Consider the following 25525-nt stretch of genomic DNA (forward strand, 5'->3'; position numbering starts at 1 on the left):
GGTAGCCCTGTGCTCGCAGGAGGGTGCATGTTTGGGGAACGATTGCATTGTTTTATGAAGCCTGACTTCATTTCAGTACCCAAGCGTAGGCACATCAAGCAGTCACAAGAAGGACAAAAGAGTCACCGTAGGTTGTCCCTATGGTCAAGGAGGCACCTCGGGGGCCAAGATAGTTCTCCAAAAAACTGAGTCATGCTCTAGAGACCCAGAGAGGGAGGCTGAGCCCTTGGCCACTGCTTCATGGGCAGTACGCTACTGAAGCAGTGGTGTGACACCAGCCCAGTGTCTCCATCCTTGGCTGCGTTCACACAGGCATGCCCAGGCCAGTAATGGCTCTCACATGACCATGTAGCAAGATGGTTCGGAGAGGTGATACGGCTGGAAACTAATCACTTATTTTGGCAGTTTTAGTCTGAATTACCTCCTTGACTTCAGTGCCTGACTGCCAGTGCTAGCCAGGATGGCAGATGCCCAGCCATGGAAGAGGTGGCCCAGCTGGGGTAAGATATGTTGCATGGGCTGGTCCAAAGGCACAAGGAGGAGAACCTGGGTACTTACGTGCATTTTTGTAAAAGTTTAGGCTGGGCTGGCCACTAAATGAAGGGCAGATGCTCTTTATTAACCCCTTCCCAGAAGGAGAAGAGATAGAGAAAAGAAGGGAGAGACTTATGTGCTTATGTGTTGGAAAAAACAGTTCTAATGAAATATTAACAATAAAAAGAAAAGATAATAATAATAATAATATTAATAAGAAAATAATGAAATACATACAAATATATACAAAGCCAATATCGAGCTCCCAGAATGACGATCATGTCGCTGGCAAGCACTGGGACTGGACTCAGTGGCAGACAGAAACTGGATTCAGGAACACACAGGTCAGGATCAAAGGCTACGAAGAGAACACAAATACTTTTAAGAACTTACAGGTAAAAACTCCCCAACATTGGTGAAGTAATGGAAAGTCTGGATTTGTCTATGTGCTGAAAATGTGGGGAAGGAAAAGCCCCAACAGCCTGTGTATTTCACATGCATTTGGTGATGCTGAAAATACGCAAGTGGAGCTCTTGCAGCTAGCTTTCACGTGTTTTGCCTAATAAAAAAATAACCGAAGGGAGATTGAATTTATTCAGTGTTAATAACCAGAAAGGATGTTTCTGGGTGGCTACCAAGCAATGCAGAACTGTGAATGACACACAGAAGAAACCCGAGCATTTCCTCTTCCACCCGATGTGTGCTTTTGCAACAGAAATGTATTTAAGTTCAGCATTGTCGTCTTCTGTGTCTGTAATCCTGAGTATGGCTGAAAATAGGGCTGTCTCTGGGATGAACAGCTTACAGAAACACTGTTGTCTTGTATCTCTGAAAAGTTTATCTCCCTAGTCTGATTCCAATTCAAGTGAGTTATGGCTGAAAATGGTTGCTGTGAGTTGCTCACTTAGCGGTGTGTGTAAGGTGTAAGGGAACTAGATATAGGTCTCTTATTTCTCTTCTAGATATAGCTGTAAAGGTGTGGTGGTTTTAAAGCTAATAATAATATCCAGTAATCAATGCTAACATCTGACCGCAGCTGCATATTTTAACTATCTTTACCAGCCTACCTGCAGTTCATCTGTATAATCTTACTTCAAGAGTAGATTTTTATGTTCTTTTTACTTTTGAGACAAATCTATAATGAGACGTGAAAGTTCTAAGGTAAAGCTGGTATACTTGTCATTAACACGTCAAAATAACTAACAGTCTCTCTGTGTATCTTTTATATGGCTGCTGCTCGGTAGCATTTTTATTCAGAACAGAAAGGACTAATCTTCTCTGGTCTTGATTTTAAGGCAGACTGGAGTTTGGACTGGTCCAAACAGGTTTAGGAGAGCTTTGTGGTGGAATATATAAAACTACAGTTAGTAGAGCTGTTAAATACTCTGGATTAAAGACTGTGATTTGGACAGTGGCTCAGGAGGCTTGCTGGAAATACATACGTATTTCAGAGTACTCCCAGAGTAAGGTTGGAAGCATCCACTGGATGAATAGTGAAGTGGGAGTTTGAGATCCAAGTCTTTCTGTAAATTGGAGAGGTATCAGGAAGCTGACAAGGTGTAAGTGAGAATCCCAGCCCCCCGTCTGTCGCAGATTTCACGTACAGCTTTAATGACTTCTATACAGCCAATTCTCGAGGGTCTCAACACAAGTAACTTTAGCTTAGGGGCCATAAGCTCCTAAAGGTCATACCAGGGTACTGAATGCATGTAGAGTAAACAAAAACACGTATCCATTTTACTGCGGAGAATCTGCATTTCAGGTGGCTGGTAAGAAATCAGCCAGTCAATAGCAAACCGGTGTTAAAAGTACACGGTTTCTGTTTGCTCCGTTCACTTCATTCCCAGTGTAAAATCTACCTGGCCAGGCCTTCATTTTCCATAACTTGACTAGACGTTTCTCGAGTGCCATAGATAGGAGAAAAGCATAAAGACCTACCCTTTCTCCAGGACACAGACTTCAAGTGGAGTGGGATCCTGCTCTTCAGGTCCAACATCCCGCAGCCCCTTCCATAAGACCTACCACTGATGGAGGGTCAAGAGCTGCTCTAATCAGTAGCGGGAAGAACTTGAGGAACAGATGATGTTTTCTTTTTTATGAGATCGTCTCTGGAACCCTGCATTTTTGTTAGAAGTTAGTGAGGATGAATTCTGTTCAGAGTATTTGGATTCTTACTGACGTGATGCATCTGAGGTGGCCTCTGCTGTGCTACTTTTGATATAACTGGTAGAGATGGTTCAGAAACATTTTTACACACGGGTGCATCAAGTCATGCTATATTTTCTGCAAATTTCTCCACCAAGCATTTTTTTTTAGTTAGTAATATTGACTTCTTTTTCTTTGTTTGTTGATTTGCTTTAATTTGCAAATTTACTCTGGAAATTGAAACAAAATAGATTCTTTCTCAAGTCAGGTAATGTTCTTGGAAATTAAGTCTGGCATTTCTGGCATTTCAAAATTTAGATTTTGATTAATTTGTTTACTCTTCAGTTTTGAGACTAGTTTGGAGACACGTGCCAAAACGATATTTTAATCTTTTCTCGAAAAGTTGATTTGTCCTGCTTTCCTCTTAAGTACAGTCCTGTTCACGTGATGACATACATACAACCAACTAGGTCGCCCTAGAGATTCAGCGGTGCCTGTGATCAAAATCTGGCTGATAGTCGTGTATCAGTTCCGGGTCATTCACTGCGTATTTCTTAGCTTTGCAGGTGGCAAATACGTGTCTGAGAGTTGCAATAATCTGCGCATCTCACATTGTTTTATGGAGGAGAGTTTGCAGGTCAAGGTTCTTACGGACCAACTTGAAACCCGCCGATGCGTTTTATTAGACTCGTGGTGATAGCCTGAGCACTCACAAATATTTGATACTTCAGTTTGCAAAGATAAACATCTTCCTTTTACATACTGGTGTTGTGTTTGGATTCCCATCGGATTATGGCAGTACTGATGCTTGCTTCTTTTTCTGAAGATTAGTTTTATAAGTATTGCATTGCTTGATTATTATTTGTTTTTCAGTAATATTTACTGATGGACATATAAATGCCTGGTGTTCTGTGGCTTATGGTGTTATGAATGCCTGGTATTCTGTGGCTTATGGTGTTACGAATGATAATTAAAACTTCATATTCCCTCTGCTTGGCAACTCATGTATGCGCTAGTCTAGATGATTATTCATAAACTGTGTTTCATTGCTTAATTATGTTTAATGATTAGTTTTAATCCTCTGAAACTTGGTTTACTACAGCCAGGTTTACCTATGTTCACAAAGTAAGTAGTGTGAGTTGCTTTCTTCCTCACTGAAAAACATTTTTACGTTTATACGTAAGAAAATGAGAGCCCTGTAACAAGGGTGAAGGTTAGTCATTTCTCTTTCCCTGTAAAGGAATGTTTTGTGATATTAGATAATACTCGGATATATTTCACATGAAATCTTCCTTTCCACAAATAAATTTCAGACAGTGGAGCTAGGAATTGTAAAGGCTGCTCTCTCAAATGTTCATACATTGGCATGGGAATACCTGCCTGAGCACTAACAAGTATACATATTGGAGAAGCGGGGAGTCTGCATTAAGAGAAGCTAAAACACACCCTGTGTTTTGGCTAGAAGGAGAGAGGTGGACTTACTAACAAGTTGTGAGTTTATATGTTGGTGGTGTAGGTGTCTCTGCACACACATCTATCCGTAAATATTCTCCCATATTCCTGCGTATATTTAGTTTAGTGCTGACGTTATGTCTTGTTCAGTAGATGCACCCATTAACTCAGTTCCGTTTTATTCTTTTCTAGGAAAAAGGATAGATTTAGAAGACAATGGGCATTGCAGTGTAGAATTCTGTTGCCACGAAACAAAAATACAAATGGTGTTAAAAATAAATTCGTAAAAATAATATTCATACATAAAATACTGAGATGATCAAAATGAGTCTTGGGAGGAACTGATGCAAAATGCAGATATTGCAGAATCCAAATTATTATATTCATGGGGATCATAATTAATTATTTAATTCTAGATATACGCATACTATAGCCTAAAAATGAATTGCAGGTTTACAACTGACTAGCTGTTTTATGTGGCAGAATGTAGTCTTTGCATATTTATTAAAATTATTCATAACTGGTTGCTGCCTAGATGAACCGCTCTATTCTTATGTCTTGCTTCAATACATTATCTGAACCATTTTATCATGACATTATAATGGAAATTAGTCTAAATTTTAGAATGATCCATGAGGCATTTTCCAAAACCCCTATCAGCATCTCTTAAAAATGTGTATCTGCAGTTTACATTCAAGCATACTTTCAAAGGGTTTAGTAGCGATACATATTTTCTACATATAATTGTTTGCTGCTTTTTTTTTTAAAAAAGGTTTTATTTAGATGAAAAAGGAATACACATTGGAAAAAAGTTAGAATATGCATTTAATTAAATTTTATGTGCTTATCTGTTCTCTAGCTTACAACTATAAATTGCTTCTTTTAAAGATATCATAGGATGGCGAAACATGTTTGTAATGCAGTTTTCTACCCTTCCCCACGGATGTCCCAGGAAAGTTATAAAAATCAATTATATACCTACTGAGTGTGTGGTGCCTCACAGCTGTTCTCCTGGATTTGTCAGGGCAACGGGACTCTCTTCCTGAAAAAAAAGAAATGCAATATGGGAAGGATTTCCACCAACCAGGTACGCAGTTAGAGTGACTATAAGATAGTCACAGTTACCTTATCTTCTGGTGGCTGGTCCATAAACCAGTGGCTAATTGGTGCACACAGGTAAGACAACTCCATTTGCGAGAGAATTCAAACAAAAAATCTGCCTGTTGTACACCTGTACCAATATCCAGAAAGGACCTAAGGTGGTGCATCTTGTGTGTCTTATTTTGTCAAACAAGGATTTTATGTTTTTTAAGTAATTTGGAAGAGCACAAGAAGAAAAAACTTAGTTTTCAGAAAGAAAAATTTGACTTAAAAGTTTTCCGCATTAGGAGCGTAGAACAGTTATGAGTTGGTTGGGGCACTTTGCGTAAAGCCGAAGGAGTCTGATACTGTAGCTGGAATGTTTTGCTTTATGGTGAATTCCTTTGGAATGGCTTACTGACTGTGCTGCCGTTTGCATGGCAATGCAGCATTATTTCCACTAATTGTCAAAAGCAATTAGAGGCCAATGAAATTCTGCGTAAACCGTCAGACGGGCACTTTCCATTTGATTAAATACATCTTGGTGGAGAATAAAGGAACAATCCCTTTTTATGCATTATTATTTCATGTCTTGCTGGCATGCACTCAGATTCCTCTTTATAATTAAACAGAAAACTGTTTAAGAGAAAAATACTTTAGTTCAGAAACTAACCATGACAAATTTGCGTGACGAATCGCTTTGTGACCGCTGCTGCCATGACCATGGTTTGCCTATAGAATGCCTGAGGTTCGGCAATTGCTTTACATTCAACCAAAAGGCAGTCCCAGCTGTGCACTCCCTGCTCCCAAAGTGGTGCAGCGTCTCTCTGATTATCAAAGGATTTTGCAAAACATCAACATTGTTTGAACTCCAAGTAGTGCAGAAAATCCTACTGCAAAATTAAGGTCTTCCACGTAGGCATAATGCCGCAAATAAATGGGAAAAAAAGAGAAATAAGGAAAGCTAGAAGAAAGAAAATGCAACCACAAGTGTTTTACCTTATCTGTCTGGGGAGGTTTCTGGCTGGATTTGCTGGCCAAATGTAAGTATCCATAAGGAGCAATCTGAGGATTTATTTTTTTTTTTTAATCAGCCTATTTATCCACTCTCTGGTTGAGCTTGCCTTTCCATAAACTAAGAAAAATATCTTTCCATAGTAGTATTTGTTCCTTCAATTCCTGTGCTCAAATGTTTGGGATTGTTGTACTGGGTTTTGGGGGCTGCCTTCTCTGTATTAACTTTTGAACGTAATAACTTGTGAAGAGTGTTTTTCCTCTGCGGAAAGTGTGATCCTGTGATTCAAGCCAGTAGGATCACTGTGGAAACATGCACTATTCAACTTCATTATGTCTTAGAACGAAAGCTGTGCTCCCAAATTACCCCCCTGTACCTCTTCCCAGCCTAAGGGTACTGTGTCATAATGGTCTTTGGGTCCAGGTGAGCTTCTCTGAAGTGATGTGGTAACAGAAATCAGTTCCCAGATGGTGGTTACTAGAAGTTTTTGCTACAGCAAGTGGACAAGACAAATACCTGAGGTGACTGGATTCCAAAACCTAACAGCAAAGGTCAAACTATGTGCTGATTTGAGAGGGGTGACCCAGCCAGGCAACAGAGCAGTACCTGACGTAGTGCCTCAAACCCTCTGTGAAAATGTATTTGCACTACAGTTAGCAAAGGGATTTTCTCTGTGTGCAGTCCGACATTCTAGACCTCTAGTTGGGCGGCAGTTTGAGAAGCATACGGTTGTCCAGTCTCACCCACTTATTCTGCCAGCACAAGCAGTGTAGATAAAAGATATTTGATGGACTTTCTGGGCGTTTTGTAATTGGAAGGAGTTTCTCTTTGGGTATTCAGCATAAAAGGAGGCAGACTGGCTGGAAGCTACTGAGAGGTTTGTGCTTACAGGACAGGTTTGTGCTTACAGGGTAACAGTGAGCCAGTAGTATTAATTTCTTTTCTAAGTCTCTGCAAGCAGTGACACTTCTGCTACCTGTGGGTTCCAGGGCAGCGGCAGGCTCAAGGCGTACTGTCAGCACAATTGTTTTGGGGATAAAAGATGGACCATTTGGAAAGCTTAACCTTTCTTTTCTCCTTCAGAGAGCAGACAGCCCTTTTCCCTCTCAGAACAACATGACATCAATTTTACCAGGGGAAGCTGAAAGTTTTTCAGTCTTTTTTTTAACAAACATAATAGACAATTTGGGCCAATAACTACCTTTGGTCAGTCCTTCTGTAACAGCGGCCAATGAGGTACTGTCATCAATTTTATTACACCTTTTGCTTTCCTGTGAACCTACTCCATTGAGAGGAAATGCTTAATGCTATTGCTGTTACAATCTCAGAAACTTCTCAAGTCAATAAAGAGTAACGCTAGCTCAAACTTTGGGCCTTGTTCCTGAAGTCTAATTTAATGTAATTGTTATTTATGGCATTGCAGAGAGGTAAACAGCTGCCTGTGCCTGCTGGGGTGGTTTTGGTTTTTTTTGCTGTTGGTTTGTTGGGTGTTGTGGGGGTTTTTTCCACCTAATGATGCCAACAAAAGTGACCTGACGTTTTTCCTTTAATTAAAATGGGCCTTTGTGAATTACTGTGTGAAAATCACGGGATACGACACTAATTGGAGTTTAGGCAACTGCTTCCCTAACCTCTCGCAGTGAAACTTCTAAATGAAATGTTTCAGTTTTCATTTAGTAGCTTGAGAGTTTTTCATAGCTAGATATAAAATAATGATTCTTGACCTTTTCGGACAAACATATTGGTTTTTTTCCTGAATAAAAGCTTTACAGCATCATTCATTTGTGGCTAGTCTTACTTGTGGTTTGACTGCTTCAGCTCCCAGGTTCTACGGTGAATATCCTAAGGACATAAGAAAAGACTTTCTGTGTTAGACCCATGACCCATGGAGCCCAGCGGCCTCCCCCCAAGAGGCGATAGGAGACACTGGTCAGGGAGAACACACAAGACCGGCTGCTACCTGCAGTCCCTTCCCCTTATTCTCTCCCAGCATCCGGCATCATCATATTATGGGTGATGGAGAGTACATCCCTGACTCTTCTTTTTGTCACCTATTTACAGACCTGTTGTCAGTGAATTTATCTCATTCTTATTTGAAGCTCCTGAGACTGTCTGCCAGCAGAGACTCCTGTACCAGCAAGTTCTGGAAGTTCACTAACTGCTGGGTGGTCTTTTCTGTTTGAACTGATCTCCTTGATTCATTGAGGGCTAAACGTGGGAATGGGATTTATTATACTTAAGATCAAATTGTTCTGCTAATACACAGATAGGGATAGTGGCAAAGAACCACAATTGTGGCTGGACCAGCCATAGCTTTTCAGACGAGGCACCATCATGCAGAAACAAACAGGGATGGGAGCTGAGAGCTACAGTTTGATACCGAAGTGAGCCACTGTGTACCAAGTCGTCCCTTGCATCTTACTCCTCTAAGTGCTAAAGGCCAGGCTGGATGGGGCTTTGAGCAGCCTGGTCTAGTGGGAGGTGTCCCTGCCCGTGGCAGGGCGGTTGGAACTAGATGATCTTTAAGGTCCCTTCCAACCAGAACCATTCTGTGATTCTGTGTAAACGGCAGCTTCAGGACCACTAGTCTGGTGAGCTGGTTTGTGAGTTGGCAGGGGTGTGCTGGAAAGGGAATGACGAATTACTGGGAATGAGTTTAGGATCTTGTAGCATGATGGCAGGTGTGCGGTATGTGAAAGGGGACAGTGAGGCACGGCACCATTGAGCTGTGTTGGGGACATATGAGGGGTAATAATGTCACTGCAGTATTACAGTCAGGCAAGTCTGCATCGCAGTAGTGCACTGAAGAAAGAATTTGCTTCAATGTGATGAATACTTGCTTCACTGAAAATATCCAAATCAAGAGTAGTCACTGATAACATTTAAATTTTCTTATGCCTTTAGGCTGTGATTATACGGAAGTTCACAAGTCAAGATGTTTGTCGAGGATGTATAGAGATAGCAGGACTTTGACAGCGTTAATGGGTTTTAAGTGTAAAATTCTAGGTGTCCTAATTGAACTAAGAGAAATGCTGAAGGTTGCCGTTTTGGAGGAAAGCACTCCCGCATAGATTTTGAACACCGATTATCAATCTACGCTGCAGTAGACTAGATCAAAATCAATATTTCTGCCTGGAATTCACACAGCCTCTTTGAGAGACGAGATTAATATGGTTACTGTTCAACTCTATGTTCTCAATCAGCTAAGTATGTGCACTTGTCATTCATATTTTGTTTTTAGCTTGTTATTCTGACAGAAGAGTCTCTGAGGAATGAAAGGAGAGCCAGTTTGAAGAGTAAAGCGATGCAACATTTACATATTTTCACACTGTTAGGGAAGCCGGCTGTTAGACTTTGAACATTATTTATTCATTTGATGCTGCTATTTGTTACAGACCTCTGAAATATGTTACTGACAGTAACTAAACCATCCGTCTTGCTTTAGGATTTCTACTGATTGCTAATTTTGTTGACTAAGTGGTGCAAGGAGTTCAAAATGTGTTATTGCTAAAAAGACAGGGTTCTATTAGGGTTTTTTTCCTAATACCCTGCTCCCATACTGAGTTGCAAGAGAGGGCTTTTTTAATGTTGGCATATGCATTCAAAAAAACATCATGTTGTAGTCCTTGCAGATCATGCACATCACTTCGGTTTCTGTTGGTGTGTTCTAAAAATCATGCAAATGAGCTTTCTATCATACTTGTTTACCCAGTGGGTGGGAATATAACCATCATATTCAAAGGGGTTGAACCAACCAACTCTAAAAGCAATTACTAGCAACATTGATTTTTCCATTAATTGGCTGAACCCTTTGGAACATGAAATCTCTAAGGACAGCATCTGAAATGTGTTACTGCTTTTATTGCTGTTATGATTATTAGATTTTGGATGCTACCAACATGTCTTGGATGATACTCAAATACAAGACAGTTCCTGATCTTGAGAACTGAGGAGTCTGAAAGACAAAACAATGTCAAAGGGAATAAACATTTCCCAAGTGCTTTATAATTTTGTGATTATTTTTGATAAATGTTTAGATGCTTCACCATGTAATGGGACCTCATTGAAAATACTGAGTTATGAGGGGTGTCATGGTTTAACTCCAGCCAGCACCTAGAACCACACAGCCACTTGCTCACTCCCCCAGTTGGGATGGGGGAGAGAATTGTAAGAGTAAAAGTGAGAAAAAAATCGTGGGTTGAGATAAAGACAGTTTAATAGGTAAAGTAAAAGCCACGCATGCAAGGAAAGCAAACCAAGGAATTCATTCACTGCTTCCCATTGGCAGGCAGGTGTTCAGCAATCTCCAGGAAAGCAGGGCTCCATCACACATAGCAGTTACTCGGGAAGACAAATGCCTCAACTCTGAACGTCACTCCCTTCCTTCTTCTTCCCGAGCTTTATATACTGAGCATGGCTTCATATGGAATATCCCCTTGGTCATTTGGGGTCAGCTGCCCCAGCTGTGTCTCCTCCTGACTTCTTGTGCACTCCCAGCCTTCTCACTGGTGGGGCGGTGTGAGGAGCAGAAAAGGCCGTGAGCGCTTAGCAACAACTAAAAACCCCAGTGCTCTCTCACACTGTTCCCATCCCAAACCCAAAACATAGCACTACACCAGCTGCTAGCAAAAAAAGTTAACCACATCCCAGCTGAAACCACGACAGGGGGGTAGTTCCTTGCCATAGCATGCCAGGAGAGATTTCTCCATACATGGGTTGGTGGAAGAACATCAGGAGTTTGCTATGTGGGAAATGGGTAAATGGGACAGTAAACTTAACATAATTGATAAGGGCAGAGGAAATGGTAGGGGGCAAAAAAGATGTTTCTTTTGTATCAGGTTGTAATTGGGCAGAACCAACTAAAGAGACAGACGATTGAGCACAATGCAGTGAAGGAGGGTAAATTATTTTTGGTGACTTCTGGTATAGACTGGAGAAGAGTGACATATGCAGAGGGAAATGACACCCTCTGCTGTCTGGACAGTGGGGAACTTCAGAGCGTTGTGAAGGAAACAGCATCAGGATACAAATCCTGATTGCTCCAAATTTTCTTTTTATTTCTGGTGGAAGAATTTTCGAGGCTTTGCAACAAAACTTAATTCGCCCAAGATTTTATTCATATTAGCGAACCTATGTTTTATTTCATTACAGTTTTACACCCCCTAGACAGAGCTCTGACTCCCTCTTTGCCATTGCTATTCTTGTTGCCTGGGGCATCTGAACCACAGGTGTCATATAATTCACTTAATAACTATATATTCCCTTATAGATGCCTACACCTGCTGGGCATTAGTTTTAGCACTTTACTGGATGCGCATGTAGGTGTCTGCATTGGAAAAGGACTCTTCAGGGTGACCATGGGAACATGGGACTTGGGAACATTTTCAAGTCTTCAGCGGCTTTCTTGAGCCAAATCTGAGTAAAGAAGATTTACGGGGAAGGCAGTGGCTGGTTTTCCAAGAACAGCTTGTATTGCTGTAGGAGAAATCAGACGTTTCAGTAGATCTCTGAAGCTGAGTTTTCCTGGATGCCGTCTTTAACCCCACTTTATAGTGCAAGTCAGATCCTCTTTCCTCCACTGCTGCTTGTTTGGGAGAAGTTGTTGCTCTACTGCACAAAAGGTTAAAGCACACTCCCTTCTACTGCTTGGTCTTGAGGTTGCAGTATAAGCAGTTGCTACCTAAGAATAAATGAAAGAAATGAAGAGATACATGATACTATGCATAACAGGGACAAGGTATATCAGTGTTTATATCAGACACTGTTTTTCTTTCTCTTTCTTCTACTTACTGTACTACTTGCCTAGTGACTGTTTAGTCATACAGTTTATTTGTATAAGAAAGTATTGTTCTGAAAAATTTGGAACTTGTGTATTTGAGAACAGTATTTTTTCTATAGACATGGGAGCATGATAAAGTGATTAGCAGAGGTGAAATGAAGACACGAGTACAGGAGACAGAGTTACAATAAAAAAATAATCCAACACTGTTGATTTTGGGAAATGAAGTAGCATTTGAGATATAAATACTACCGCCACTACTGTGTCCTGAAAAGAATAGCCTGCAGTTCAGCAGAGCTGAGTGTGAATTACTGGCTATGGGAATACATGGCTGGGAATTACTGCTGAGCACTGGATCTGCAGAATGAGCTCTGGAACCACAGACGGTCAGCAAATGCCACCACGTCACTGGGGAAGTGTCTTATGTGACATGGGAGAAGCAATGCACCCGCTGTTCTCAGTTCTGTCAGCCCTATTTTAAGGCATGTATCCCAGCTGCAAGAAAGATGGGAACCAATTGGAGAAAGTCCAGAGCAGAGGAACAGGCAAAGTCAAAGGCTGGAAAAGTTCACCTACAAGGAAAGATGGACAAATTTGAGGGGTTTACCCTGAAGAGGTAAAAGTTGAAATGGTTAACAAGTCTTTGAAGAAGAGGAAGGGAAAAAAAAAGACGTGGTCTTGAGAGAGAATAATACAAAAAAATTGGACTCAAACTGTCTTCTGTCATCACTGGTGATCTTTAAAAAGCAATCAAGACAAACTAGAGTTAATCCTGTCATGAGGCAGAAGATTGAAGCAGATGAGTTCTCAATGTCCTGTCAACATTATTTTTTTGACTCTGTTTCTTACTGTGTTCTCAGAGTCTGCCCTTTCTTCACCCTTCCTCTTTCCTTCTCCATCCCCCCATAAAAAAGGAAAGAAGAAAAGAAAGTATCTTTCCTTCTCCCTAAAAAGCTATTGAAGTGATAACGAATTAGCTTTGTCGCTACGTAGTATGGGATGATCCTCAGGTCTGTCCATGATGCTTTAGGTGCGTAAATATTATGTAAATACATAATATTTACATGAATAAAGATTAAAATAGTGACATCAAATCCCAAAGGGGAAAAAGAAACCTGACATTGTATGGGGTTTTTTGGGGGGGCAGGGGGACAGGGAGGATTTCATCAGAGAGATCGTAATTTTGGTCAGCAACTGTTTCTAAAGGCCACATGAGATCTGGAATGCAGGCTGAATTTACTCCCAGCTTTGTCGGTGGGCAGAGTTCGTGGCAGGGCAGTACCTCCATCAGCTTAACCTCTGTCATGGAACTGCAGTCCTCTTATTTCAGACCCATCGTGTTGCTTTATAGTGTATGTTTTGCTAGAGGGAGGTGTGAACCACACGTAAGACATTACAGTAGATTTTCTGAATTTTTTAAAAAATAATTTCCTATCTCAACCCTGAAGACTCTTTAACACAGAAGAGGGAGAGAAGTTTTATTTACTTTAAAACAAAAATTAAGAGCTTTTACAATATTCACATGTAGCTGAAAACACAACTTTGTCAGGAAAGAATGTGAGCAGAAAACTTTCAAGTTTCTTAGTAAGCAAAATTAAGTATTTAAAGTAGAGAAATGTGCCACAGCATGCTTGCTACCTTATGAGGTTGTTTGCTGCTTTTGTCAAATGGGGCTTTCAAAAGATTTTTCCTTTGGGGATTTTTTGGAAGCAGCAACGAAGCCTGAAAGATTGTCTTCTGTAGGTCATCTTTTAAAATTTCAGTGTGAAAAGATAAAATAAATAGAATTTCACTGTTTTGTTAGTCAACATTACCTTTTTTCTTTTTTTTTTTGAGCTGAGAAGATAACTAGGAGAAAGTAAGAAATAAAACTAAAATTGATGCATCAAACATAACTTTAAGATTGCTCATCTTATTAGGGTGTATATTAAGTATTCCTTTTTATTCATCCCACAGTGTACGGATGGTTATTGAAACATGCTGCAACTTGCGCTGGTCAGAACCCACACCTGTGTTTAAATTGATTTCCCCAGTGAAATCAACAACTGGTGTGGTGTTTTGTTTGAAACGCCTATTGTTTCAGTCTTTGGAGCAATTACTGTGCATATGGTAACTAAAGCAAAAAATATTTTCCTGCAAGCTTGGTGTACTGAAAATGAGTCTTATTAGAAATTTTTAACTTATTGGAGGGCAAAGCAGTGTGTTTGTGCTGGGATTTTTCACAGTGCAGTGAAAGGAGAAATTATGCCAAGCTGTTTAGTGTCAATTGTGCAAAATGCGGACTTACTAACCCAAGTTTTCAAGCACAGGGAGGCCTTTTTTGAGTTAGAGTTGGATATGCGGGGAAAAGAATTTTCTTGTTGAAAAAGCTTTTAGGGGGAAGAAATAAGGGGAGATCTCTTAAAAAGTTAAGCATACCATCAAACTTGTTTGACTGTGCACACCAGCCAGGTTAGGGTCGTAGGACACTGCAATCACAGAACAGTTACTGAACATGTTCACGTATGATCTCAGCTTGGGTAAGAGGATTCAGTCTTCCATATTTCACTTCTGCCACTCAGTAAATCACCTTTTCTCGTGGCAGTGCTCTGTGCTAGTGGGGAGATCAAACCCCTTAAGCTCTGTCACGCAGGGGATGCTGCCCATCCACAGGCCTGCTGTAGGTCCTTTGTGAGATGAGCTCCGACACATTCCGGCTGCCTCAGTCTTCGTGCAGGTGCGAGGTCAGGCCGAGCATGTGCGCTGGCAAGTGCAGTAATGCCAGAACATCCAAAATACAAAGCATTACAGCTCTCCTCGACATAGCTGAGTTCTGCCAGTCTTAACCACGAAGTGGCAGGTATGCTTTCTTTCCTTATCCTTCATACTCTACCTTATAATATTATTAATTTACAGGATATACAGCCAGCAATTCAGTATTTACTACCAGGATTGTTTTATGTATCTGACTAGCCATCTCTAAGCAGGGAGTGTGCCATGCTCCCAGGGATCCTCATCATCTTGGACAACTACTGTTGCACAAAAGGGCTTAAAATTGATCTGATTCAGAGACCTGTATGCTGAAATAAAGTATTTGATATGGTTGTTGAAAGATAAATATAAACTTGGTGAGTGTTGAAAAGCTTCAATAGTAATTGCTACCCAAATTTTATGGTGGAGGAGGAGAGGGGAGTGAGGAAGGAGAAATAACCATTTCAGGGAGCGAAGCTGGAGAGGTGAGAGACACCACTCCATCAAACATAAGCACCACCTCAGTAAAGAGTAGCAATGTTACTTCACAGCAAAGCCCAGCAGTTCAAAGAGGTGTGCTTAAATATACTGTACACTTTATCTTTTGGAGGTTTTTATTCACTTAGGCCTATGGTCCCTGGGGTTTTTTTGTATAAGACGAATTTAAAAGGACTGTTTCAAGATCCATAAGCCTGATGATGTTGGATGCACACAATGAAAGCAAGTGTGTTACTCTGTATCACACTTACTTGTAGAACTATTTAAGTGTTTTGATGCCACCTTCCCTCTATTTACACCTCTTAGATTTTTGGTTTATGAGCAGCAAAAGCAAACTGTCACTATTGGCTGTAAATTGAAGCTTTTAATAACTATGTCTGTTCTACAACATTTGTCAGCTTTGAATATTCTGTCAGTAGAAAATAAAAATAGCAGGAAATCTCAGCAACAGTGACACTAAAAATTTATCTGCTTATGCTCAAAAAGGTGTAAAATACAGACTTCAAGAATAAGCAATTGTAGTTTTCCTTTAAAAAAAAAATCCACATTTGCTGTGCCTAACAGTAAACTGTATGCATCACTGCCAAAATAAATGACAAAGTATGTGTATGTAAGGTAGTTGTCTACACAAAATACTATTAAACCCCTTAAACAGTAAGAGATGGCCAAATAGCTGTTGTTTGTCAGACTTCAATGTTGGGTTCATTGCTGGACACAAAGTTGTAGAAATGCTCTGAAGAGTAGTTCTGCTCAATAACAGATGTTTTATCACCTGGTAAAACTTGACTGTCATGTCAGGGTGTTCTAAAGAAAAAAAAGACATTTCAAATGTAAACTGTTTCAAATAGCATTATTTTATTTAACCTGGAAATGTGCTTGGTGATATGAGTATATATAATAAATAAAAAGTTTACATATGCTGTCTATAGGAAAACTGTGCCTATTTTTTTCATATTTTTCAGTGTTGCTGAGGGAGATGTTCTTTGGGTAATTATCTTGGTTGATTGGGTTCTTTTTTATTTCTGGATTTCTTCGTTCCTCAGTAGTACTTCTCCTTCCTTAAGTAAAAAAAAAAAAAAAAAGTATTTATCAACTTTTCTTTAGTGTTTTTATTTATTAGTGAAACATGTTCAGAGTAATAGTACAAACTCAGAAGTACAAATGTTTTATGTTGCGGTTTATATCTCTCATTACAGAACAGGAATATTTTGGGACAGCCCTGGCGGGATTTCTGCTTCTCCTTAACTGAAGCGTTTCGCTTGCAATGGGACTAGTTCAATTCTGCCATCAAAGTGTGTTATATCCAGCCTAAAACACTGGTTTCCACCTAATGCAGTTTCCCTTTCAGACTCACTTTTCTCTCATTTTATTTGTAAAACTTCTAACAAGGTAGAGTTATGGTTTTAGTCTTAGCAGATATTCTGGCAAATACCTGTCTCCTGTAGTCTTTCTCTTCAGTTGGGATGGCTCATGTTTAAATTGTGTTCCTTTTTGCTGGCAGTCAGAAAGCCAGTAGCTATCATTTTCCTCTCTGATAAACCATCTCGGTCACAATCCTCCTTTGAAATTGTAAGGCTCGTTTTGCCAAAAGATGAAACCAATTAGAAATAGAAAAAAACTTTCCATTTTAGGAGGGGCTCCACAAAAATTTTATCCTGTCAGAAAGAAGTGTTACAAGATTGAATTCCTGTCCTCTGCAGATGTAATTTTTTGTGTGACAGAGCCTTCAGTCTGCTGTCAGTGTCTTTCAGGAGTAGTATGGGTATGTAAAGGCGCGGGGGAGCCTTACCTAGAGAGGGATAAAATTATTCCTCTGGGAAATAGTTTTTGTTTGTTTATTTCACAGCAAAGGTTTGAGTCTGTTCCTGAGTGAAAGGACAGCACGAGCTAAAAGGGCCCAGCAGGGAGATCATGACACATAAGGATTTGTTTAATTTAGAAAAAGAAAAAAAAATACTTAATTCTCTCTTTTTTCTGTTGGATTTCGTTGGGCAGAAATTGTATTTTAGGTTAACAGTCATGATGAAAATAAAGTTTTTGTCTTAGAAATCATAGTGCCAAATGAAGCCCATTAAACAATTTCTATCATTCCATAACTTCCAGAATATTTCTTAGGTTAAGATTATGCATACCTGTATCTAGAAGTTATTTGTGTAGTGCACATCTGTAAAACTATAATAAAATCTCTTCAGCCTGGAATCGTATAGAAAAGAACAGTGAAAAATTAGTCCATTGAGCGTTGAAACAAAATTTACAATTTTTGATCAGATTTATAGCAGAAAAAGTTGAAGGGTTGCAGATTCTGAGCTTATAGGCTTTCGGTGGATTTACCTAGTTAGGATGGGAAGGCATTTAAATAAATTAAGATAACTAATATTGGAAAACTATGTGTTCAGTCGAGAAGTATGAGTGAAGAAATACAAATGTGCAGAAATAGACTTGAACTGTCCATCCTGGAAAGGAAATGATCAAGCAGGATGTGTTAGAGAGCTGTAAAATGATAAATGGCATGATACAGATGAATAAGGAACTTTACTCAGTATTTCCCACAATCCAAGAATTATGACAAATAATCTGGGAGAGATGTAAAACAAACAGAAGGGAGGAGGGAGGTGGTTTGGTTTTTATCACATGTCATTCAGTTGTAGAGATGGATACCGTAAACTTGCTGCAGAAGCAGTTTGACAAACTGGTGGAAGAAAGTCCTGTTAAATAAGGTACGCAGGGTGTGACCCCAGTTTAGGAATTCTCTAAAACTGATTGCTGGAAGAGAGGAGGATCTGCCACAGGAATGAATGGTTGTGCTGGGTCAAAAAAGTCCTACAGTCCACAGCACGCAATGCTGCTAAAAGGATATGACAAAAGAACACGTACAAAGAAATTTTTCGTGTGACATCCTGTTCCTCTTGTTTCTAGGGTCATTAAGAAATATGTATGTTAAGGTTGAATGCTTAGTGTACAGCTAGCAGAACTCTTAGCTTGTGAAGAATCTCCTCTGCTGCTTAATTCCCATGGCAGCAGCGTGAACATGTCCCAGAGAAAGTGCTGGAAGTTGTACCTCAGCCTCCAAGTTCCCTGTCCAGCCATGTGTCCCAGCCCCGTTCTGCTGCTGTCTCAAGGCAAGGCTACTTCTCTTCATATCCCCTTCACCCATACTCCCATGGAAAAGAAACTGGGGTGCATCGACCAGACAGGAACAGGCATGTTGATTTGGATAGTGGTGGGATGTTGCAATATCTATCTGCAGATCAGTTGGTAAACAGCCTCTGTACTTACGCAGAAGTCTGCTTTGTATGTAGGAATAATGGTTCATAACACGTGTCATCACCTGACCCAAGCACTGCCTCTGGCTACACCATTACTCCCCAGACACAATTTTTGCCTTCAGGAAGGAGCTGCAGTTCAGTGTCCTGGAGATTCCTTGCACACAGCCAGAGTACTCATGTTCTGGATAAATGTGTAATATTCAGGTTATTGGAGATAGATCCACCTAAAGCTCTGTGGGCCGAAAAACTGTTACTATTTAGTGATATAGAGAAGATGTGATTTAGAAGAAGGTTGTGCAGAAGTCACCTGTGGGTGACAGGAGGAGGGAGTAACGCATACCAAAGAGGAGATGCATCGAGAGTTGGGGCTGAGAATACCCCTTTGTGTGGGTTTTTCTTCATGTTATGTCAGCTGTCGGTTTGACACAGTCTGTGTATGAGTATATTGTAAAGAGGCCCACGTACTTCAAGTGGCATTTAGCAAAGAGGAGCTAATTGTTGTAGTGTGCTGAGAGGTGTCCCAGAGAAGCAGCATCACTGGCATTTGCTCCCCACCAAGTCATCTCAGAAGAGCTGGTTCCTCTGCAGAGAATAGAAACTGCTAGTGAAAGGAGAGCCCTGTTTTCCTCTGAGATGCAGCATCTTCTGGTACCTGTTTGGTGTCTGCTGGTTTGGGATGGATACGTGCAGTCTGACGTGCCACTTGTGCGAGGTTGCTGACCCGTGGCCTGCATAGCGTCGCTCTGTAACTGCTGCATTGCCTGAGAAGCTACGATTAATTCAGGGCCAGTTCAGCTTTTTGGCTGGAAGCTATTTTTAAGACCTCAGCTGCTACAAGTGTGCTTCCCTGCCCTTTCTTCAGTGCCGAGGCTCGGAGCAAGGGTAAGATGCATGGTCATGCCACCTTCCAGCATACCAGCTGCTCCCTGAGACGTGCCGAAACCCACCCTCCTGTCCTGAGGGAAAAGTGCTTTACCCATCCAGTGAAAGCCACCTGCCATTTACTGCATGGCTGGAGGACACGTGTGGGCAGCTCCAGCAGGAGCAGCTCACGAGCTGTAGCTCCAGAGCCCAGCGTACCGGTGGTGACTTGTTCATCAAATCACATAGTTGCTGGAACTGTGGTCTGCACCTTAGATAACGCAGGGGCCCTTTGTCCATCTCGTTTTCGCATATGTTCAGCATGCATATGGGGTTTTAGGCAAGTTTTGAAACACCTAGAACTTAAGAAATATTTTTCTTCTACCCATAAAATCTCTCACTTCCATTTTGACAGTTATAGAAGCTTCAAAGCAACCGTGTAACGACACGAAATAGTTTTCTTTTAACAACATCTAGTGGTCCTAGTTATTATTTACGTCTCCTGCATTTGTAACTACAACAACAGTATTTTTAAAAGTCAGATAAAGCGTTTTTATCTATCGGTTATATTTCTTGATGCTTTGGGAGATACGTTTAGTTTTTATGCTGGAAGCCACTGGTCTATTTTAGAACCCACTGAAAAACGTTGTCTGAGAAGAGGAGCAATCATAAAGCAAGGCTTTGGGAAATCACAGGTTTTCAAGCAGGCTTTCCAGTAAATATATTAGATCTGGAGTTAGATTTAAAAACAGCGCTTTTAAGGAAGATGTGTTCTTCAAGAAATAACATTTGTCATTAAGCCTTTCCTCCCGAGTAAGCACCCTTAGTTTGGCGCACTGCAAGAATTTCTGGGCGCGTAAATAACAGCGCACAGAAATGTCACTGGGAGCAGGGCTCAGTGTGGGACAAATGCTTCACTGGTGCTTCTGCTCCCAGAGGGCTCTCCCCTGTGCTTGATAGAACAGCCCTAGCTGATTGCTCTAATATTTTTCAGAAAGCTTTTTTTGCCGTCTTCGGTCCCCGTGTCGTACACACTTCAAACTTTGAGCAAATATTTCTTCCTTTCAGTCCAATTGTATTGTAGGTGCTGCCAGTTTAAATGATTTTCCTGTGTCCATTGGTTCAGTAGATCTGGAGAATCGGTTCAGTGACAAATGCCTTTCAAAGTTGTCCCTCAGACCCGTAGAACAGTGCTGTGCTGTGACAGGTAATTCTGGTGCCTTTTAAACAGGAACTCTCAATATAATTACATTTTTTAATTCACACCTGGGTGATGGTGATCTTTTTTTTACTTTCTTGACAGTCTGTATGTAAAAGAATATGTATGTGTGTGTAATGTAATGAATGGGTCTGTTGTCCTTTTTACCTCCCTACTCAGTCCCAACCCTAAAAACAAAAAGGAAAAAGAAAAACCTCTTAGAAACAATCCTGGTTAATGCATTGCTTCAAAATTCTAGCATCAGGAAATGGAAGAAACATATTTTGGATAACTGGATTTTTCTGGAAGAACTGCCTTTAAAAGATGACACGTTAAAAGTGGTTTTATATCTTTGCCTGGGTTAAGTGATATAGCAAATGCTTTTGATATAATATTTGTGTTTCATCTGAAGGCTGTAAATATTTTTTTCAGATCTGCCTCTGATATCCCTATGTCTAGCAGAAGTTCTCCCTCTAACTGAAGCGTATCCATCATTCTTTAGGGTATCCATCATTGCACATCCTGATTCAATAAGAGATCATATCTTATTATCCTTCCGGTGAGTCACCATATTTATGGATTTAACTGGTATTGTCCAGATGTATCATCTTTGATTCAGCACGTTGGGTACTCTGGGATTTACTCCCCATATTCTGTGTACCGTAGGTTGCTGTTGTGTGGTGCTGGGCCATCCCAGGGACCGTTTTTATCTGTGAATGCTATCAACAGATAACAATTGAGTTTTTGTCAGTGCAGAGTTTATATATTCAGTTTTGTTAAAAGGGGAAGGCTTCAGTTTAGCTTGTAATACTGAAAAGTCTAATCTGACTCGGTAGTTTTCACGTAGTTTCTTTTTCACAGCTGTCACAGCCCTTGTTTAGTTATTTAGTGTTATGCTACCTCTCAATAAATATTCACCAATTCTACATGGATATTTCAACTCTTTTGAGAATTAAAAGGCATAAGGCATACTCAGATTGAAGCTTCAGGAAGTCTTAATTGTGATGGAGTATGTGACACTCGATGAGGTTTTCACTCACAGAAATATGCTTTTGAAAAGATGACGCTTCACACAGGTTTGCATGTCGTTCAGACACGTCCATTTTAACTGACTATGAATGATTAGTTGAAAGCTGTTTTGGTTTCTGCCTGTTTTAATTACAGTAAGATACCTTGTAACCTTGTTACAATCTTCCTAAAAAAACCCCGAAACAAAACACAGAAAGAATGCAGAATCGGGTGTGCTTTTTAATGATGAAAAACTTTTCATCAGATTTCACAAGGGTAGAGGTCAGTAAAGACATTGTTTCTTATTCCTGCGTTTTCATCAAGTTTTAGAAAATTTTTTTCAAAAATTTTAGAAAATAATTGAGGAGATGGGCTTGCAAATAAAGCAAAAGACACGTGAGGAGCTGTGCTTCTGTGGCAGTAGAAGTTGCTGGTAATGCTGTAAGGGGAAGAAGTTAATTATAGCATCATAACAGTCTGCAGGTGTTTAAAAGCTGAATACACTAGTCAGAGTAATTTTTTTTTAGCTTATTACAAGTGGGATATGGACAGTTTTAACCTGAATGCCAGGGAAGGCCTCCTCATAGCCGGATACAAGTGAATTAACTCTTTAGATCATACTTTCCCCTGAGGTACTTAAAACACACTGTTAGCAATATTTAATAAGGGGGAAATCTTTCATGGCTGAGAGCACGGGCCGGGTTCTGTTTCAGAAGCTTGAAGCACGTTTCTTGGGGGGCATCCAATTACACCAATCTGTTAACCTCTTTGGAGGAGAAAACTGAAACCCATGTCCAGAGAGATGAATGAGATGGACCTGCGGGCAGACAGCTCACAGAATAGGCTTTTGATTAAAAAATTACCTCATTCTTAAGTACTGATTGGGGAATTTCAGAGAAACAGATGAGATCCTGATATAGAAAAATTCTTGTGTTTCCTGCTGGAGACAAGTGTTCATGCTGGCTGGAAGCGGCCTAAATAGCCAGCTTTTAGAAAATGCCCTTTGCAGAAGAGCGGTAATTTCACTGCGTTTTTGAGGGGCAGTTGCTGGTTTCCCCGACAGGTGTTCCTGATGGTTATTACATGCTGGTAGCAGCCAAGCAAAAGAGAAAAGTAATTCTCAAGCAAGAAAAGATGCTTATTTTCAAGCAGCAAAGGCATGATCCGGATAATTTAGAAGCTGCATTTTTAACCTTTGAAGTCCCTTCACGTCATGCCATAGACTTGCCAAATTAGAGGAGGTGAGAACCTAAGAAGCGATGAAAAGCATCGCAGATAAATTCCCTGAGACAATTCCAAGGGAACGTTATAGGTGCCCAGAGGAAGGGAAACGTGCTTCCGTGGAGCTGCTGGGGTGTTTTGGGGAGTGGGCTGGCCCAGCAGGCGGAAGAGAAATGTTTTAAAGCCCAGCAGTTCAGTAACCAGATGCAGTGTGAAGGAGAACCTCTCCTCACATTCTTCAGTGCTCACAGGCCTCTTAAATTTAATAGATGTGTTGGTGCTCCAGCATATACTTCTTCATACTACGTAGATCCAGTCTCAAAGGGATCTTTCCAGTGACGAATCCTCTGGCCCAGTGTGGCTTTCTGTATCCCACTTTTTTCCAGCTTACAGTTGGTAAGTGAGTTGTTCTATTCTGGGGGTGTGTGGCTAATTAAAAAAAGTTGCCTAGCTGCATCACCATGTATTAGTGATAGATCTAATACTCAAGGCCAGCCATATCCCCTGAGGTCGGAACTCATTTGACCATAGTGTCTTACAGGACAAAGTTGCTAATTCTTCCTGAACAAGAGACTGCTAAAACTGAGCTCTCGGTTCCTTTTTTACTATATTATCCAGGCCTCCTTATGCTTTCCTTTCCCTAAAGCTGGAATGGGTTTCAAACTTTGCAAAACAAGTTTCTTCTGTTCTGATGGGATTTCTTCAGATGCCATCAAGTTAAAAATTAGTCGTTCCTAGAGAAGAGTGAGGCCAGGTACAGGGAAGAGTTGTTACCTGCGTGGTGTTTTCACCCGCTGATCCCCGGCGGTGGTTGGACCCGGCCGTTCGGCGGCTGCTGTTTGCTGTGCTGCTCGGCGGGACTTGTCTGCTGCATCCCTCTTCCGAGTCTGAAATATATTGTCTGTCTGCCTTGACAGGTTTCTTTGTACTATCATCCTGGCTTTGTACTTCTGGATGAGATTTCATGCAAACGTAGCGGTTCCGTCATCTGTCTGGCTGGTTGCCAGTAGGTGGGGAGGCTGCGGTGTTCGTTGTCAAGATTTTGATAGGGGTTCACCCCGAACTCTGTGGTACTCATCCGTGTTTGAGCCTTCCTAAGAGGCATTTTAACGCAGTACCTTATGGAGATAAAGAGTATTCTTGTCTGTCATAAAAGTTGTCACTGTCAGAACAGAAAAAAACCCCTGCTATTAATACTCATACCTGTAAAATATCCATGACTTTTTTTTTTTTTCCCTAGTTCTTTTCTGTGGTGGAAAGGAGGGAGCTTCAGGCTTTCATTCCATTTTGTCTATTTTTGTTCATGTCTGTACATCTGAATCTTGTATCCTGTTAATTAAATTTAAACCTCCTTGCAGGCATTTCAGTGGATTTTAATCTAATCTGTCTTTGCACACTCTATGTGTTACCAGTGTGACTTGATTCTGTGGGTAACATTTCCGAATCATCTGTGGACTTGTTTATCGCCATAGCCAGTCCATCCATCAATTCTTGAGTATAGTCTTTTGACAGTTGATGTCAAAGGCTACACCTTTTACCCTGGAATGTAAGAAAAGGGTAAAACGTCAAAACTTATATACTGCAAATGCACTGTCTGTCCACTGACGTAAGAGGTCAGAGCTCCATAGTGCTGTTCCAGCTTACACCTAGCAAGGATGAGCCCCATGGCATGTAAAAAAAAGCACACTTCAAATACTGCTTTTGTCTGTTCTTCAGAGAAAAGTCTGATCTTCAGCATACCAGAATGTATTTGAGCTGGCTTTAATGAGTAAGAATAACAGTAAAGATACAACAGCATAAGGCTCAGCAGTCTTCTGCTGCTGAAACTCATTGCTCTGCTGCTTCACTGCTTGCTGTGGTCTGTGCTACCTTGGCTGGGAATCGCTTCTTCCCTTTCAGTACTCGTCCCTTTCTTGCTCTGACATTGACCTCAGCAGAATTACTCCTTTTCTGTGCATGAGCAAATGAGAGGAGAATCAAGCCTGTAATCCTGAAAAGAAGAATTGCTTAAATTTGATCTCATGAATAAGTACTGAGCCCTAATTTCATACTATTTCGGGTATTCAGATGGAGACAGCAATATATTAGGGATTAAATAATAGTTTTGAAGCAGGATTGAAAATGCAGCATTTACGGTTCCTCAGTTATCACCTTAACTGTGTAACTGCCCCTGGCGATGGGACCCCGACGAGGAGATGGCACTGGCTTTGTTCATTTCCTCCTGACGTTGGCTGCTCTTGCCATCCAGTGCTCTGGCTTTTGCTTTCTTTTAAAACGGATCAGGAGGGTAAATTATTATTAAGAGATTGTGTGCACTGAATGGCAACGTATGTTCCTGTTGAATTATTGTGAAGCTGCCTTATTTTATGACTAAACTGATGCCTTTCAGGTGAAATTTGTGCTCTGAAGCTTGTTATTAGCTAGTAAGTCCATCGCAGCAGTCTTCTGACATGTCTTTGAGAAGCTGAGGTTCAGCCTCCTGAGGTGGAGCAATGTTAGCATGATTTGGTAAGGTATTCATGTCTTTCCTCTTAGAAAAGGCAGGCTTGAAAGAGGTGGTGTCACTTCGGTGAAGCCACCTCTGGGACTCAGACACAGGCAGTGTTAGTGCCTTGTGTTTGACACGTGGAAAGAAGGTGTTTTCACATTACTAATTCTGAGGTGTGAAAATTAAGCTCCTTGAGAAACAACTTGTGAGATAAAGTTTCCACTGTCCAAAAAATAATACTTTGAAAATA

The 25525-nt window shown here is 40.7% G+C and overlaps 1 protein-coding gene across 2 annotated transcripts in view; it reads left to right on the forward strand.

Annotated features, from left to right (window-relative positions):
- RSU1 (Ras suppressor protein 1) overlaps nucleotides 1-25525 on the forward strand; it is a 107371-nt gene that overhangs the window by 55234 nt on the left and 26612 nt on the right. The window lies entirely within an intron of this gene.

The sequence above is a fragment of the Larus michahellis genome, chromosome 2 (assembly GCF_964199755.1).
Source record: "Larus michahellis chromosome 2, bLarMic1.1, whole genome shotgun sequence".
Lineage (NCBI taxonomy): Eukaryota > Metazoa > Chordata > Aves > Charadriiformes > Laridae > Larus > Larus michahellis.